Consider the following 14,378-nt stretch of genomic DNA (forward strand, 5'->3'; position numbering starts at 1 on the left):
TTGGAAAGGTCACCAGTCTAGGGGCTGTAAGGAGCCCTGAATTTGAGCAATTCGCCCTGAGTGGACGCCCTCAGCTGTGCCCAGACCGGCCCAGTCCGTCACACTGCTGCATGAGAGTGTTCCTCTCCCCTTAAATGGGATGGTTGGACTATTTTCATCTTTGGTTTTAAACTAGCAAGCTCTGAAGAAAGGTCATTTTAAGGTCTGAAAGTGACGAGCAAGGAGCCATGGACATGAGCAATCACACATCAGCTAAAGTGTGTGAATGTGGAAACAACAGGATATTTAGAAGAAGTTACTTACCACAAATCACCATCCCCTGCATTCTAGGCTAGGATCTGAAATCTCTGAACTCATATTTGGGTTCTTTGGGTCACCCAGAAACAGAAACAGCATTGAAGTTCCACTTCTGATCATGAGTTCACCACCTCACCATTGCTGACCTCTTAACTATCACTTCTCAAATACGTCAGTACAGAAAATGGAAAAACCCAGCAATGGCACCCCCACCCCAGGCAGGAACCCATCTGGGTTATCATCAAACAGTTACACCCCACACTTGGTAGCCACTCCAGTCTTCAAGAAACCTTCCACAAACCTCTCTCTTTCAGCCTTCCCAGTGTCCCCCTCTCTCACGGAGCTCCTCACCGGAAGCTCAGCCCCATAGACCAGGCCTCACCAACTCAAAGCAGCACCAGAAGGGCAGGAAAACCTGCAGCAGTGCCCCCAACATCTTTCAGGATCCAGGGCCTTACACACATTTCTGTTGATTTCAGGGGTGAGGAGCCTTTTTCGGGTTGTGGACTGCTGAACCACAGAAAAATCAGTCAGGGGCTGCACAAAAGAAATCCCATCCACATTCACCTTGCACACCAGAGATGAGTGGGGCCTGGACTAGTAGATTTTGTGGGGCCCTCTATGCTCCGGGGTAGGGCCATAAACCCCTAAACACTGCCAGTAGCAGTCCTGAGTAAGGCACCCCAGTGGGAAATTACCCTCATGTTAAAAAAATTCCATCTCTTTCCAGGCTGAAAATCAGGAGACCTGAAAAGGGACTGGGCTGGCTGGAAATTGAACCCAGATCAACAGTCTGGAAAGCATCACACTTGCTGCTGCCCACCCAGGCTCGTAGGATCATAGGATCCCTGGGCTGGCAGAGCCCTCAACAGTCATTGAGTCCAGCCCCCAGCCCAAAGCAGGACCAACCCCAACTAAAGGCTCTCAATGTCGTATCAATACGGCCTCTGTTAATAACAAAAGGAGCCTAAGCTATGAACAGGGAGACGCCAGCGCCACTTGAGACACAAATACACACAACAACGATGCAGGCACCATTTTATCATGAGCTCCTGAACCCCTCTCTCCATCCCTGACCAAATTGTGTGGGTGAGGCACAGACTGGCAGTTAGTCAGGGATGTGGGGAGGGGCTGATTGAAGGGGGCTCTGTCTGTGGGGCTCAGATGGGCAGTTAGTGTTTGCATGGGCAGGGCACAGGACTCAGCATTGATGCAGTTCATACCCTCAGTCAGGAAATCACGACCCCACCCCGTGTTATGGGGGCAGCTGGACCAGCCACTGCGGTTCCTGGTGCCTTCTTCTGAGCATCCCCTCCGGGAGCAGTTAGGGGCTGTTGTGGGAGTCACTAGTATGATGCTGTCACATTATTGAATTTTAAGGGGAGCAGCCAGATCATTGCTGTGCCGCAAGGGGGTAGGTCAGAAAGTTTCTGGCTAATTGAAGAGCCCATCCTTCTTGCTAAATTAGTAATGGACAAAACCTGTGTCCCTGAAAAGGCGCCATTCAGCAGAAAAGCAGGTTCAGGTATATAGACAATAAAAATGAAATAAGCATGTGAAAGAGGGGAGTAAAAGTCTTGGGCCTTGTGTGGGCATAGCAGAAGAATAAGGAAAGGGGTAGTACAGGCATTGGGAAAGTTAAATTACTGGAACAAGGAAAGTTTTCATTGAGGAACAAAGCAAGTAATTAAGGGCATGAGAAGGTGAGGAGTTGATTCTGTCGAGTATGGGAGGAATCAAGCAATTGTCCTAATGTGTTAAAGAAAACCTGCTATAAAAGGACTCCTTGTTTCTGTGTGGAAATTTTCTAAATGGAAATTAAGGGGTTCTATTAAACATGACTGGTTAAATGCATAACAGGGAATACATTGTAAATTTGTTTGGTAGGTTTCAAATGAATTGGTTTTACTTTGTTTTAAATAATGCCCTCTCACTTAAAATTGCAAACAGACAAAACACCAATAACTAGTGCTGCTTGTCTTGGGGCATTTACTGTTAAAGGTGGTTCTAAGAAGCAAACTGTTATGCTAATAGCTACATAAAACCTGTAAAATATCTCATTCACTTCCAAGAGACACCACAATGTGTTTGTATTTTTGCTGTGTGATCTAAAAGCAGAACTCTGAAATTTCACTGTCTCTCTTTCAAGGCTAAGTCTTTGGGTTGCTCATAACTTTGAATCTGAAAGCAAGTGTGAGTGAATTCCTTGGCTGTTAATGAACAGTTTGAATCTTCTGTAAATAATAGTAAAAGAATAAAAAGGGCCTGTTATTCAAAATTTTCAAGAGGATATAACATGCATTGTCCTCTGTAGTAAATTGTCCATATAAAAGATATGGTACATAACAAAATATTCATAAGCCCCTACTTGAAAGAAATTTAATGCTAATGTTACTGATAACATGGAAATAAATGTAGTGCTAACGCTGTACATGATACTTTCTCAGAAAGAAAGCCTTTTAGGCTTGCTGGAATGGTAACTAGCCAACACCTTGTGCTAAGGAAAATCACTATAGCAGTATATACAGTTACTACCTGTAAATAAATTTGAAGCTTCACAACAGACAGACTAAAAACCTGCTCTGTGGTATAAGAGGAAAATTAAGGCATACCACCTTTAACTTAATAATTGAGAATGGAAGTAATTTACCCAATCCCTCAGAAGCTGATTTACAAAATAAAAGCTTAAGTAATTATTAGGTAACAGCAGTCTAATAAAGAAGTCAGCAAAATACTTGTAAAGTAAAAAGGATTACAAGAGATATAATGTGCCACCCTCATGGGGGTAGGAAAATGTTCTTTTATCTTTCAGAACATCAGAAAGTGCTGGTACCAGCTGAAGAGCAACAGAAGAAAAAACCATGGTTCTACTGTCAGAACATAAGTTGTGTTTTGTGTTCTAAGTTTGTTTTATTTTGTCTGGAGCACATGTATTGCAAACATCGTTGTTGTATATTGTCTTTTAAATGAAAGAACATTCTGGCTACGTCTACACTGGAATGATTTTCCGGAAATGCTTTTAACGGAAGCATTTTCGGAAAAGCACGTCTAGATTGGCAGAACACTTTTCCGCAAAAGCACTTTTTGTAGAAAAGCGACCGTGGCCAATCTAGACGCGGTTTTCCGCAAAAAAGCCCCAATTGCCATTTTCATGATCGGGGCTTTTTTGCAGAAAACAAATCTCAGCTGTCTACACTGGCCCTTTTGCGCAAAAGTTTTTCGGAAAAAGACTTTTGCCCGAATGGGAGCAGCATAGTATTTCCATGAGAGTATTTCCATTTCTCTTACATGAGATCGTCAGTGCTTTTGCGGAAATTCAAGCAGCCAGTGTAGACAGCTGGCAAGTTTTTCCGCAAAAGCAGATGATTTTGCGGAAAAACTTGCCAGTCTAGACACAGCCCCCGATTAACATAATTTGTAGGGAGAAAATCAACATGGGTTCTGTAAAGGAAAATCTTGCCTTTCTAATCTGCTAGAGTTCTTTGAGGGAGTCAACAAAGATATGGACAAGGGGGATCCCGTGGATATAGTATACTTAGATTTCCAGAAAGCCTTTGATAAGGTCCCTCACCAAAAGCTCTTAAGTAACATAAGTTGTCATGGGACAAGAGGGAAGATCCTTTCATAGATTAAGAACTGGTTAAAAGACAGGAAACAAAGGGTAGGAATTAATGGTAAATTTTCAGAGTGAAGAGCGGTAACTAGTGGGGTCCCCCAAAGGTCTGTACTGGGATCAAACCTGTTCAATTTATTTAAAAATGATCAAGAGAAAGGGGAAACACTGAGGTGGCAACATTTGCAGATGATACCAAACTGCTCAAGATAGACTGCAGCCACGTTCTTTTGAAATTAAATCGAAAGAACATGGCAGTGTTTTGACTGTGAAAAACCTCATTTTACGAGGAAGATTACCTTTTTTCAAAAGTGCTCTTTCAAAAAGACGTGCTCTTGAATGCAAACAAGGCTTTTTCGAAAGAGTATCCAGACTGCCTGACTGGGTCTAGACTGACCAGTTTTTCTGGAAAATCAGCCGCTTTTCCAGAAAAACTTGCCAGCTGTCTACACTGGCCGCTTAAATTTCCGCAAAAGCACTGACTTCCTACTGTAAGAAATCAGTGCTTTTTGCGGAAATACTATGCTGCTCCCCTTCGGGCAAAAGTCCCTTTTGCGCAAAACTTTTGCACAAAAGGGCCAGTGTAGACAGCTGAGATTTGTTTTCTGCAAAAAAGCCCTGATTGCAAAAATGGTGATCGGGGCTTTTTTGCGCAAAAACGCATCTAGATTGGCACAGACGCTTTTCCGCAAAAAGTGCTTTTGAGGAAAAGTGTCCGTGCCAATCTAGACGTTCTTTTCCAAAAATGCTTTTAACAGAAAACTTTTCCGTTAAAAGCATTTTCGGAAAATCATGCCGGTGTAGACGTAGCCCCTGGATACTCTCTTTCGAAAAAGTGGCTTGCTTTTTCAAAACAAGTGGTTGCAGTCTAGATGCTCTCTTTCGAAAGAGGCTCATATTCTAGACGTAGCCCTACAGTTTAACGCTCTCTGGAAGCTCATAGTAGTTGTGAAGTATTAAATACACAAACGCTTTGCTCTGAGTCTTAACAAACAGAATTGCTCTCTTACTAACTTGTAGGATCCTGGGGAAATTCTGCACTACTGCACATGCAGTTCCACCTTTTCTCCACCACCAGAGGGTGCTGTGGCCATAACCCAGCGGCTCCTGACCAGCAAGGGAAGAGAAGGAGCCTGTGGAGTGTTGTTCACAGCACCTGCCAGGCCAGGCTAGGAGACAGGGGTGATGGGGAGACAGGCAGAGTGAGGCTGCTGGGGGTACATGGAGGCATAAGGGCTAGTGGGGGAGGGAAGAGTAGAGCAGGGGCTGAATGGGTGGGAGGTGCAGGGCCATGGGGAGGGGAGAGGTGCAGCACTACATAGGGACAGGCGAATGGCTGGGTGAGAGCACAGATACACTAGTCAGAAGGGGAGAGTGTACAGAACCACATGGAGTGGGGGAAAATGGATATCTGAGTAAAGGAACATGTGGACTTCCCTTTCCCCTCTGACTTCCCTTTCCCCTCATCAATGGAGGGTTACAGGAGTTGGAGTAAAATTTGCACCCCGCCCCCTCATGACAGGGCCACAACTTGGCCCACGGCTGAGCCTGACCCTGGAGCAGAGGGGAGCTTCTGCCATGTGTTCCTCCACACACTCCACCTGGGAGGGGGGGGGGGCGCATGCACTATCCCACTGTCAAAGATGGAGGATAGTCAGCCTGGTGGGGGCAGAGGCTCCCATCTTCTTTCCAAGAAATGTTCATTGAGTTCAGGGTTAGGCCGGGCCACACACAGAACCGGCTCTGATTTGAGATGTGTCACCTGCCCCAAAACAGCACCGGACTCACAGCCCTCTGCAGCCACGCCCAGGAACCTTGGACTGTCAAATGTGTGCAAATGCGCTCTTGGGTGCGCTACTGGCTGCGATAGGGACGAGTGCAGGGCTATTCGCTGGGCTACAGGCTGCAAAAGGGACCAGTGTGGGGCTCTTTTTTGTACTACAGGCTGTGAGAGGAGCAAGTGTGGGGCTGGTTGCTGGGCTACAAGCTGCAAGAGGAATATTGTCTGGTTTTGTTTTGATTTTATTTTTTACTGTGCTATGGGCTGTCCAGGCTGCCTCATTCCCCAACCTGCACATGGAGCTGGAAATAATCCAAAGAGCAGTTAGGCAGGTTAATTCATTAATTCATGTTGTAAAACCTAAACACTCCCTGGAATTTCTGTGCTTCCAAGTGTGGCCCTTATTCAGGAAAACCCTTCCGGTCCTAGCCACAAACGTAAAAAAGTAAGGGTATGTCTACAGCACTAATTCGAACTAAGCTAATTCGAACTAGTGCATCTAGACCTAAAAACTAGTTCGAATTAGCGTTTCCCTAATTCGAACTAGCATGTCCACATTGAGTGGACGCTGAAACGGGGTTAAGGATGGCAGGAAGCAGTGCCGGCAGGGCATCAGATTAGGACTTAGAGAGTGGAGCTGCTGCCTCAGGCTAGCTGAGGGCTGTGCTTAAAGGGACCCAAACCCCACCTCGGACAGACAGTTCTCAGGGGTTCCCTGTTCGCTTGTCTAACTCAATGAGGGACAGCAAAGCAGTCCTGGCTTGGAGTGCCCTGAATGCCCACACTCAGCACATCACAGCACTCGGCCATCAGCCCAGCTGCACTTGCCACAGGCTGCCATCCGGCGGGTGGAGTGTCAATCGGGGGGCTGCAGGAGAGCTTCCACCCGAGGAGCCCGCAGAGCCACCCCAGTCCTCCCCATCGGGGGCTCGTACCCCTTTCCTCCCTCACCTACTTCCACTTACCCCTCCCTAGCCCCCATTCCTGATGTACAAAAAGGACACGTGTTCAAAAATAGAAACTCTCTTTCTTGAACAAAATTCGAGGAGACTGGGAAAAGGAGGTGGGAGAGGGGAAGAGAGAGGCTGGGAGAGGGGAAGGCAACTAAAATGATCAGGGGTTTGGAACAGGTCCCATATGAAGAGAAGCTAAAGAGACTGGGACTTTTCAGCTTAGAAAAGAGGAGACTGAGGGGGGATATGATAGAGGTTTCTAAAAGCATGAGTGATGTGGAGAGGGTGCATAAAGCAAAGTTCTTCATTAGTTTCCCATAACAGAAGGACTAGAGGACACCAAATGAAATGAATGGGTAGCAGGCTTCAAACTAATAACAGAACATTGTTCTTCACAAAGCAAATAGTCAACCTGTGGAACTCCTTGCTGCAGGAGGCTGTGAAGGCTACAACTAGAACAGAGTTTAAAGGGAAGTGAGATCAAGTCATGGAGGTTGGGTCCATGGACTAGTCTTAGCCAGGGGGTAGGAGTGGTGTCCCTGCCCAAAGTTTGTGGAAGGCTGGAGAGGGATGGCACGAGACAAATGGCTTGGTCATTGTCTTGAATCCATCCCCTCCAGGGTACCTAGTGCGGGCCGCTGTCGGCGGACAGGCTACTGGGCTAGATGGACCTTTGGTCTGACCCAGTACGGCCATTCTCATGTTTTTATGTTCTAAGCTCAGGGCTCAGGGTTGGGGGTCTCACTGGACCACCTTGATTTTCATGCAAACCTGCTCCTGGGTGGCCAGGCTGGCAGCTCTCCTGCCCTAGACGGCCACTTTCTTGTGCCTAGTGCGGAGGTCATGGATGTTGGAGGCTTCCCCCCAAACCTGGATGAGGTCCACGATCTCCACACTATACCAGGCGGGCGCCCACCTCCTGCGGCCCCGAGCAGGCTCCTGGGTGCTGCCGGCCTGGTCCCAGGAAGAGGGGGAGAGCTGGATGGCAGTGGGTGGCTGGTTCGTGCCATGCCAGGTGTAGGGTCTGCTGGCTGGGTGCTGGCAGGCTTGCACCTGGCATGGGCATCGTAGCCAGCCCGTGCCCCTTTAAGGGCTCTGGGGCCGGGAGGGGGGCAGACAAGTTTCCCTGGTGTTGGCCAGAGTGGCCATCAGGGCAAGCTGGGGAGGGCTAGCCTCCCATTAGTTCGAATTAAGTGGCTACACAGCCCTTAATTCGAACTACTTAATTTGAACTAGGCATTAGTCCTTGTAGAATGAGGTTTACCTAGTTCGAATTAAGCGCTCCGCCAGTTCTAATTAAGTTCGAACTAGCGGTTTGTATGTGTAGCGCCTATCAAAGATAATTTGAACTAACGTCTCTTAGTTCGAATTAACTTTGTAGTGTAGACATACCCTAAAAGAGGAAAATAGTAAAGAATGAAGGAAGAAATTTAAAAAAGGAAAAAGTACACAGTTATAAATGAATCTATAGAGGGAAAAATTAAAAGAGAAAAAAACAAAGTGAAAAGCAAAAAAGAAGTATGAAATTAAAATCTAAATGTTAAAAATCTAAAAGATAAAAAACTAAAAAGAAATAAGTAAAAAGTGAGAAAGTTAAAGAATAAAAAGTAAAACGGAGCAAAATGTCATAAATGAAATTAAACATTATAAAAAAGAAAATTAGAAAAAAGTATCTAGAGAAACATTACAATGCAAAAGTAAAGGTAATAAGAAAAAGTAATTATTATAAAAATACATAGTAGAAGAGGAGACGTAAATAAGGGGAGGAAAGTAAAAATGAACAATTGAAAAAGTAGAAAGTAACAAAGAAAAATTATAAAAGTAAAAAATTAACAGATTAGAAATGTGAAGAATAGAATGTAGAAGAAAAAACTAAAAAAAGATTCAAAAATTCCAGGCCAAGAAAAGCGGGGGGGAAGAGCCGTTTCCACGATCTGTGCAGTTATGGTCACGCAGAAGGCATCTCCGCTCTGGTGCGCCAATGCGGATGGTCCGGGCTGAGCTGCTCCCTGGCCGCTCCACATCTCCAGCCCCGGCTCCGCCTTCGTGGACTTTTGCCCCCTGCCTCGCCCCCTCCCACGCTGCGAACCAGAGTGCTCCACATCCCCCGGCTGCGCTGCGCTGCGCCCGCCCCCTCGGTGTGTCCGTCCCCGGCACCGCCTCCTGGAGCAAGGGCGTCGCGAGGTTCTCCTGCGCCGGGGGCCAAAAATGAAATGTGCCCCCCCCCCCGCAACAGGGCCCCAGCCTGGCCCAGGACTGAGCCCGACCCCGAAGGAGCAGAGGAGCTCGCATCACTCCCCCCCACACTTTGGAGGGGGAGGGGCTGGTGCACGCACTATCCCGCTGTCAAGGGGGGGGGATGGTCAGACGGGGGGGCTCCCATCTTATTCCCAGGAAATGCTCATTGAGTGCAGGGGTGGGTGGGGCCACGCACAGAACCGGCTCTGCTGGGAGATGACGCGCCCGCTCCGAAAGGGCGCCCGGACTCACCGGCCCCCGCAGCCTCGCCCAGGGACCTCGGACCGTCCCACGTGTGCGAATGTGCGCTCGGCTGCGAGAGGGATGAGTGCGGGGCTAGTCGTTGGGCTACAAAAGGGACGAGTGCGGGGCTATTTGCTGTGTTACGGTAGCACTCTCGTGTGGTTGGGGCTAAGATCCAGTGTCTGTTCTGACCTGTGTACCTGCTGGTGGGGTCTCCCTGTGCGAACGGGGTGTGAAAATGATTTTTTGTGTGACGGGCTGGGACAGGGAGCTTGCCCCAGCCCCAGGGCGCATCGGCCCAGTATTGCAGGACCTCTGGGAGCGGGGCACTCCCCCCAGGACCGCAGTGCGGGTGGATAAAGCAGACAGGAGGCCGGGGAGAATGATTTGCCTACGTCTGTACAGGTTTCTCTGGGGCAGGTGTAACGACAGTAACTGAATCCCTCATTTGTTGCGCCTGGCTGCGGTTTCTGCCGCGCGTACATGAAATTCTGGGCTGCTGCTTGTTTCTGTCGTGCTGCACAGGCCCTGGCTGCGGCCCCTCCCTCCCCAGCCCAGAGGCAGAAACCAGACCTGCAGCCTTTGCCAGGGGAGCAGCTGCAGAGAGGCAGGTTTCGGGGCCTGCGGACAGAGGAATGTGAGAACTTGCGGTGGGGGGGGGGTCATTGACCTGGGTTTGGTACCTGGGCGAGCCATGGGAGTGACTGAACTGGACCTGAGAAACTGGACTCAGCTCCAGGCTGAAGGACACCCCCCCTGAATCCTTTGGCTCACTGGGGTCCCTGGCCCTGTGCTGGGATGGAGCAGTCAGAAGGAGGAGGCAGGGGGCTGCTTTACTCCACCCCACCTGTCCTCTGCCTCCCCCTCCCGCCCACAGCCCCTAGCGGAGTGACTCACCCGCGCCCTTCCCAACGGCCAATGGGAGAGCCGTGCCGGCTACGCACTGCCCAGGCTACACGTCGGGTGCAGCAGGCGGACGTGGGAACACCCTGCCAGTAATGGCTTGTGTTAAACTCCCCCAGAGTCATTCGAACTAATTACTCCCCAAGGCTTCCCGGGGCTCTATGTCAAGGCAGCCGTTCCTCATTAATGGAGCCTGCCTTGGACTACTTTTGAGTCTTCTCCATATGAGCCATCCCTGCTATACATCTCCCCAGTCTGCATCAGTTCCTCACTAGTGTTGTTGACACTTGTAGGAACTGTTGTGTTATACGTCGGCCCATTCCCCGCTCTTACGTTGTGAAAAAAAAAAAAAAAAAAAGACCAATTCATGCAAATGGAAGTCAGCCGCAGGGAAAAAATATCCCCGCTTTACGTCATTTTGCTGTCCATCCACCTTTTTTGGAATGTATCTTGGGTGTACAGCGGGCATGCCCTGAAGTGGGAACACGCTATTTTGATGTTGTAACGTCGGGAGTTATTAAGTCGGATTTAGTGATGTTGAAAGCGTTCCCTAGTGTAGACACGGTCTCTGGGCTCACTGGCTCTGCAGTCGCTGCAATCTGGGTAAACCACCATGACGAGGGGTGTAGAGCTTGCTGGGCTCTGGCCCCAGCGCTGGTGGCAGTGTGGACACCGTGAGGTAACACCACTTGTGACTGGCCCCCGGCGCCCTTCCCCCCAGGGACCTGCGAGGAGGGTAGTTTTCAATTCTTTCTTATTCTGGCATTAGAACACCCTTTCACTGAACTTAACCATGTGGCTCGTCATGAGTCTCATTTTGCCCCATCCCTGCAAAATCCACTTTCAAAAAAAAAAGGTAGGTCAGGGCAGACATTGCTAGAATTCAATCAGCGGGGAAAAATAAAATGAATGAGAAACTGTGGGTGTATTTAGGAGAAATAGTCTTGGGTTTTTATCACTCAGGGGTATGTCTACACTACAAAGTTAGTTCGAACTAACGTCCGTTAGTTCGAATTAACTTTCCTAGGTGCTACACTAGCGCTCCGTTAGTTCGAACTTAATTCGAACTAACGGAGCGCTTAGTTCGAACTAGGTAAACCTCATTTTACGAGGATTAAGCCTAGTTCGAACTAGCTAGTTCGAATTAAGGGCTGTGTAGACCCTTAATTTGAACTAGTGGGAGGCTAAGGCTTCCCAGGTTTCCCTGGTGGCCACTCTGGCCAACACCAGGGAAACTCTATTGCCCCCCTCCCGGCCCCGGAGCCCTTAAAGGGCCACGGGCTGGCTACACAGTTTGTGCCAGTTGCAAGGCTGCCAGCACCCGTGCCAGCAGACCCTGCACCTGCTACACCATGAGCCAGCCACCCGAGGACACCCAGCCCTCCACTGCTCCCCAGGACCAGCCTGGCGGCTCCCAGGAGCCTGCACGGGGGCGCAAAAGGTGGGCGCCCGCTTGCTCAAGTGCGGAGATCGTGGACCTCATCGAGGTTTGGGGGGAAGCCTCCAATGTCCACGATCTCCGCACTAGCCACAGGAACGCGGCTGTCTACGGCTGCATGGCTGCCAGCCTGGCCGCCAGGGGCCACCAGCGCAGCCGGGAGCAGGTCCACTGCAAAATTAAGGACCTGCGGCAGTCCTACTCCCGGGCCTGCCAGCCAGGGGCCGACCCGGAGGCCTGCCCCCACTTCCATGCCCTGGACCGCCTCCTGGGGGCTCATGCCGTCCCTGCCCCCCGGGACATGATAGACCCCAGGGCAGAGGGCCCGCTCCTGGAGACGGAGGAGGAGAAGGAGGGCTCTGAGAGCCAGGAGCCTGCCGCCAGCCTGCCCAGGACCCGGGACCCCCGAGGCACCCCACAGAGCTGCTCACCTGTGTCATCCGAGGCTGGGGAGGCGTCCACATGTGAGTACCCTCGTGTTCCCCTTATGTGTACGGGGGGCTGGGGCGAGAGGGAGCCCCGGGACCGTGCGCCTGGGCCTTGCCCACCAAGGAGCAGCAGCTGGGGATCCTGCAGGGGCCCTGGCCTTGCAGAGGGGAGCTGGGTTTCACACACCTGGGCCCCTGGGGTAATTGACCGCTAGTCTTGTTGCACCACAGCTGCAGCACTGGGCCTGCAGGGCGCACCACCCCGCCTGCAGCAGCCGCCCGCGCCCGGGCAAGCAGGAGAGCCAGGAACGAGGAGGAGTACCAAAGGCGGCACCTCCGGTTCATGGACCACCAGCTCTGCACCCAGGACCACTGGGTCCAGGAGGACCTGAGGCTGCGCCGGAGGAGTCTGGAGGCCCTGGAGGAGCAGGGCCGTGCCCTGCGAGGCCACCTCCAGAGCCTGCTCGACCGCTTCCCATTTCCTCATCCCCCTGATCCCCTTTCTCCTCCTGCTCCCCCTCCTGCTCCCGCTCCTGCTCCCGCTCCTGCTTCCGCTCCTGCTTCCTCCACACCCCCTGTCCCTCCTGGCCCCCCCCCCCTCCACAACCATTTCCCACCGACGCCCCCAGACCCACAGTGTGGCGAGACGGGAGAGGCAGCCGGACTCCCACCACTGAGCTTTCCTTTCCCTTCCTCCCTTCCCTCCCCTTCCAGCTCCCTCATCCCAGGTTTCCCCCTCCCCTCTCCCACCCTCTCCCCTCCCTCTCCCCACCCCACTTATGTTAAATAAACATACGTTTTTGTTTGAAAAACAGGTGTCTTTATTTCACAGTAGGTAGGGAGGGGAAAGGGGAAGGGGGGTAGGGTGGAAGAAGGCCCCAGTGGGGCATGCAAGGGAGAGGTCAGTCCTCCTCCTCCACCAGGAAGCTCTCCCGCAGGGCTTCCCGGATCCGGACGGCCCCCCGCTGGGCTTCCCGGATGGCGGCGGTGCAGGGCTGACCGTAGTGTCCAGCCATGCGGTCAGCCTCAGCTGGCAGGAAAGCCTCCCCCTTCCGCTCACACAAATTGTGGAGCACACAACATGCTGCCACCACGGGAGGGATGTTGTGCTCGGCCAGGTCCAGACGGGTGAGGAGGCATCGAAAGCGGGCTTTCAGTCGCCCGAAGGCCCCCTCCACCACGATGCGGGCCCAGGTCAGCCTGGCATTGAAGGTCTGGCGGGAGGGATTGAGGTGCCCCGTGTAGGGCTTCATGAGCCACGGCTGCAGTGGGTAGGAGGCATCCCCCACCAGGCACATGGGCATGTCCACGTCCCCGACCCTGATGTGGCGGTCGGGGAAGAAGGTCCCGGCCTGCAGCCGCTGGCACACGGAGGAGTTGCGGTACACCCGGGCATCGTGTGCTTTGCCGGACCAGCCCACATTAATGTCCGTGAACTGTCCCCGGTGGTCACACACGGCCTGCAGGATCACGGAGAAGTACCCCTTGCGGTTGACGTACCGGGATGCCTGGTGTTCCGGGGCACGGATGGGGATGTGCATCCCGTCAATGGCCCCCCTGCAGTTGGGGAAGCCGAGGGTGCCGAATCCCCGGATGACAGTGTCCGGGTTGGCGAGGCGGACCACCCTGCGGAGCAGCACCCGGTTGATGGCCTTGACCACCTGCGGAGAGAGACACAGCAAAGCGCCAATCAGTGGGGCACCCGGGTGGCTGGGAGCGTTCGTGCCCTGGCAGTGGCCCACGCCCCACTCCCGGTAGCAACCCCCCTGGCGGCGTGTAGTACGGCCGGGACAGACCGACCCCTCCGGTGCGGGGCGCTGTCACCTCCGCCCGCCCCCCCCCTTTGTCCCTGGGGCAGCCCATCCCCTCCTCGCAGCCCCCCTCCCCCACGGCTCGGTGGCCAACGAGTGCCATACCTGCATGAGCACCGCTCCGACGGTGGATCTCCCCACGCCGAACTGGTTCCCGACGGATCGGTAGCTGTCCGGCGTGGAGAGCTTCCATAGGGCGATGGCCACCCGCTTCTGGAGGGGGATGCCGGGCCTCATGCGAGTGTCTCTTCTGCGCAGGGCAGGGGCGAGCCACTCGCAGAGCTCCAGGAAGGTGTCCCTCCTCATCCTGAAGTCCTGGGTCCACTGTCGGTCCTCCCAGCACTCCAGGACGATGCAGTCCCACCAGTCGGTGCTGGTGTCCAGACGCCAGACGCGGCGGGGCACGCCGGTGCCGGGGCGCCGCCGCGGCTCCTCCACGGCCCCCAGGGCGGCCAGGCGGAGAGGCAGGGGGCTGACGTGCACCAGGTGGTGCCAGGCAGCCTCGAGCCATTGGTGGCAGGCTTGCAGCAGCAAGTCCAGAAAGTGCACCAGAAGGTGCAGGGCGAGCTGTGGCTCCATGTTGCCACCTGCGGCGGTCCCCCCCGAAGGGAAGCACCGACACAGACGGGCACAGAGACCAACGCTTTGCTGTCCCTTGGCAAGGTTGGCAAGGA

General features: G+C 52.5%; 1 non-coding gene across 1 annotated transcript; it reads left to right on the forward strand.

Annotated features, from left to right (window-relative positions):
- Window positions 1-9,269: 9,269 nt before the first annotated feature.
- On the forward strand, window positions 9,270-9,459 carry LOC142823304 (U2 spliceosomal RNA). Its single transcript, XR_012898569.1, has one exon. It is a non-coding gene; the product is annotated as a U2 spliceosomal RNA (small nuclear RNA).
- The last annotated feature ends 4,919 nt before the right edge of the window (window positions 9,460-14,378 follow it).

Source organism: Pelodiscus sinensis, chromosome 19 (assembly GCF_052426305.1).
Source record: "Pelodiscus sinensis isolate ZL-2025 chromosome 19, ASM5242630v1, whole genome shotgun sequence".
Taxonomy (NCBI): Eukaryota; Metazoa; Chordata; order Testudines; family Trionychidae; genus Pelodiscus; species Pelodiscus sinensis.